This window comes from Gossypium hirsutum, chromosome A13 (genome assembly GCF_007990345.1).
Source record: "Gossypium hirsutum isolate 1008001.06 chromosome A13, Gossypium_hirsutum_v2.1, whole genome shotgun sequence".
Lineage (NCBI taxonomy): Eukaryota > Viridiplantae > Streptophyta > Magnoliopsida > Malvales > Malvaceae > Gossypium > Gossypium hirsutum.
Window position 1 is genome coordinate 29,775,316 of NC_053436.1, and position 4,389 is coordinate 29,779,704.

At 37.3% G+C, this 4,389-nt stretch overlaps 1 non-coding gene across 1 annotated transcript; it reads left to right on the forward strand.

Annotated features, from left to right (window-relative positions):
• The first annotated feature begins 3,550 nt into the window (after positions 1 to 3,550).
• On the forward strand, positions 3,551 to 3,657 carry LOC121213472 (small nucleolar RNA R71). The gene has a single exon (XR_005908853.1). It is a non-coding gene; the product is annotated as a small nucleolar RNA R71 (small nucleolar RNA).
• The last annotated feature ends 732 nt before the right edge of the window (positions 3,658 to 4,389 follow it).

Here is a 4,389-nt window from a genome sequence, read left to right on the forward strand (position 1 = left end):
TACTTAGCTAGAAAAAATATTTAATCATCACTTGCGTACAACAGAGTTTTTCTCAGACTATGGAATTTAAATACTGAAGCTTACAAATAGAAGATCACTACTAATATGTATATATGCTTTTTTTGTTTTTTTAAGAACAAGTTAAATAACATAGACTAACTATTAAGAACAAGACATAGCTAAGCAATTTATTCAACTCACATCTAGACAAAAATAGGGATTAATTTAGGGGATTTCGACAATAATGGGTTAAGGGTTAATATTAAGGGTAATACAAGAAATGACTTGTTAGGCTCAATGGGGTTTACTAGGGGTTAATTGTGGAGGTAGGCTTCTCTTGGCATGAGTGGGTTAATCCTAAGTGCCTTAATCATTTTGACATATCAAATTAAATGGTGTAGTCTCGACATGCATAATCAAGCAAGTTCTAGAATAACAGTTCAATACTAACGCACTCAAATAATAAAAGTGAGCATGAAAGAATTAATAGATGCTCAAAAGGCTCAAAAATCTCACAAAAATTATGGCTTTTCGATGTTTAAAACTTATGAATCCCAACTCAAAGTAATATCTAAATTTTGGGGAAACAACCTAAAATTTTAAATTCTTAAAAATCAACTTATCTTGCTTGATTCTCTAATGTCTTAAAGTTTAAACAATAAATGCATAAATGCCTATGTTTTAATTCAAGATATATCAATTAAAATCATAAATCAATCAAAATTTATCCTAAATATGATATGAAAGCTTTTCTAGAGAACAAGGCAGTTATTCAGGGATTTTTTTGATAATGAAATAAATACCCCCCACACTTAAGATGTACATTGCCTTCAATGTACAAAGATAGATATAAAATTATAAAAATAAGATAGGGAGAGAAGTGAAACTTCCTGAGGTTAAAATGGATGAAATTCCAGGATTAGTAAGAGCGAATTGTTAGAAATACAACTAGAGGACAAACATGATTTTGAAGGACAAAAGGATAATTTGGGGAATAATTTGATCGTAATCATAAAGATAAGCCATTTAAAAAAAAGAATCTTTAAAAATAAATAAAATAAAATCGATAATCGATTTTTTTTTCAAGTGGCACAGCCGGTTCACATGCCCGTGTGGATCGTGAAGTGAGATGTCGTTACACGGTCGTGTCGCACGGCCGTGTCTAGCATTGTTCGCTTCTCCCACACCCGTGTATGTAGACCCACACTCGTGTCAATCTAACAGGTTCGACCATGGGTGCCAGACACAGGCGTATCGCATGCCCGGGATAGTTTCTCAGTTTTAACCACGGGTCTTCCACACGGGCATGTCGCACGCCCGTGTTGTTTTGGCAGGTTCAACCACGGCCATGTCACACGGCTGTGGCGTTTTATCGTAACCTGTGTTGGGGAAATATTTTGCCCTATTTTCACACGGTCCTAAGCACGCCTGTGTGCTTGGCTGTGTCTTGGTGGAAAATCTTGTATTCAAGATCTCTATTAGCAAGTTAGGTGTTAAATACTAAAATTTAAAGAAATTAATATTGTTAGTGCTCGGGTTGCCTCCCGAGAAGTGCTTATTTATAGTCTAAGCTCAACTTACCTCTCCGTTGAATGATCATGGTGGTTTGAGGAGTTTATACTCCTCATTCCTGCTATTAATCTCGTCAAAATAAGTTTTAAACGGGTGTTGTTTACCTTAAAAAGTGTTGAACTTGGGATGACTCGCCTCGACCATACAGAATGGGAAAATGCTGAGTACCGTGAGAGGGATTTCGTCATTCGATATGGTAGTGACAATGTAAGGATCGGCGGCATCTAATAAGACTTTATCTCCAACCTTAAGTTGATTTGGAAAGGTATTGAGCTCGTTCTATCGTAGATTCAGTTTGTTGGGTGTTCTCGGTTTATGCGTTCTCCATTCATCTAGCTCCTCGATTTGTAGCCTTCGATCTTCATGAACAGGCCCTCTATTATTGCTTGAGAATTTCTCATGTACTTCCTCCAGACTTATTTCTTGTAAAGAAGGTTGGACTATATTGTTAGTTTTAGTAGAATGGTTTAGACGATCACCTTCAATTTCCATTGTGTTGCCAGAATTGCGAGCTTGAAGGGTGAATGTTTCGTCTCCCACACGGAGTGTGAGTCCACCTTTGCCAACATCAATAATTGTTTTAGCAGTTGATATAAAAGGTCTTCCTAGAATTAAAGGAGTGTTGCTATCCTCCTCTATGTCTAGAATAATGAAATCAATGGGTAATATAAATTTATCGATTTTAACTAGCACATCTACAATAATACCCCTGGGGAATCTTATAGTTTTATCTGCTAATTGAATGCTCATCCTAGCCTATTTGGGTTTCTCGAGACCTAGTTGCTTAAACATTTTGTAAGGCATGACGTTGATACTAGCCCCTAAATCAGCTAATGCATTATTAACATCTAAACTACCAATTAAGCAAGGAATCGTAAAACTCCCTGGATCTTTTAGTTTGTTCGGTAGCTTGTTTTGCAGTTTAGCTCCACATGAGACGCCTCGTTCAACTTCCGCCTATTTGCTAAAAGTTCTTTTAAAAATTTCATTGCGTTTGGCATCTATGATAGCGCTTCAATAAACGGTAAGTTAATGTGTACTTTTTTTAAGAGTTTAAGGAATTTACCAAATTGTTCATCTAAGCGGTCTTTCCTTGTCGCGTTGGGGTATGGCACACGAGGTTTATATTCGACCTGATTTGTTTTTATTTTGATCTACCTCACCTTGACCCTTGCTTACCACAGTTTCTTGCCTCAGTTCTGGCTCAGGCTCAACAAATCCTTCTTCATCTTGAACATTAATTGCGTTGAGCTGTTCCCTTGGGTTAGGTTCAGTATTACTTGGTAGGCTACCCTGTGGCCGTTCGGAGATTAATTTGGAATGCTGGCCTATTTGAGTTTCGAGTCCTTGGATCGACGCTTGTTGATTTTTAAGTGCTGTCTCGGTATTCTAAAAACGAGTTTCTGACACTGATATAAAATTTGAGAGCATCTTTTCAAGGTTTGGCTTCTTTTCCTATTGGTAGGGTGGTTGTTGGTAGCTTGGAGGTGGTTGTGGTCTTTGATTTCCTTGACCGGCCCATAAGAAATTAGGGTGGTTCCTCCAACCTGCATTGTAAGTGTTACTATATGGATTGTTTTGAGGACGAGGATTATTACCCATGTAATTTAATTGCTCATTATCCATGTTGTGGCCATAGGGTTGGTATTCCGAATGGCTTGTTCCACCTCCACTTGCTTCGCACTGCATTACTAGGTGAACCTGTGAAGAACTAAGGAAACCTTCAATTTTCTTATTCAAGAGTTCTACCTAATTAAAGAGCATGGTGACCGAATCGACATTATAAACGCCGACTGTTTTCGTTGGCTTTGTCCTCATGACTTCCCACTAATAGTTATTTAGTGACATCTCCTCTATAAACTCATAAGCATCTTCAGGTGTTTTATTGTTGATGGTTCCGCCAGCAGCTGCATCAACCATTTGCCGAGTCGAAGGATTCAGGCCCTTATGGAATGTTTGAACCTGAAGCCAAAGCGGTAACCCATGGTGAGGGCACCTTCTCAGTAAGTCATTGTATCTCTCCCATGCATCGTAGAGTGTTTCTAAATCCATCTACACAAAAGAAGAGATATCATTACGTAATTTAGCCTTTTTAGTTGGCGGAAAATATTTTAGTAAAAATTTTTCGGTCATTTGTTCCCAAGTAGTAATTGACCCTCGTGGTAACGAGTTCAACCATTGTTTAGCTTTGTTCCTCAATGAAAAAGGGAATAACCAAAAACGAATGGCATCATTAGAAACACCATTAATTTTAAATGTATCGCATAGTTCTAAGAATTTTGCTAAATGAGCGTTGGGATCCTCATCCTGCAAACCATCAAACTGAACAAATTGTTGTATCATTTGAATAGTGTTAAGTTTTAGTTCAAAAGTATTTGCTGCTACAGCAGGTCTAACTATGCTTGATTCAGTTCCTGTTAAAGAAGGTTTAGCATAATCATACATAGTGCGTGGAGCAGGATTTTGATTAACCGCAATTATAGGAGGTAGCTGATTGTCTTGGTTTTCAGCCATCTCTTCGGTTGGGGGTTGAGTATCATCCTCTTACTCGTTCTCTGTGTATCTTAAGCTTCGGCTTATTTCTCTTTGATGTCTGCGAACTGTGCGATCGATTTTTTCGTCAAAAAGTAGTGGTCCTAACGGGTTTCTTCTAGTCATAAACTATAAAAACCTGCCAAGAGAAAGTAAATTAATAAAATAATAATAAAAAAATAAAATAAAATTAATTTGCAAGAAAAATAAATGGCTAAAGTAATAAAAATTGAGTGTTCCTAATATCTTAGTTCCTCGGCAACGGTGCCAAAAATTTGATCGTTT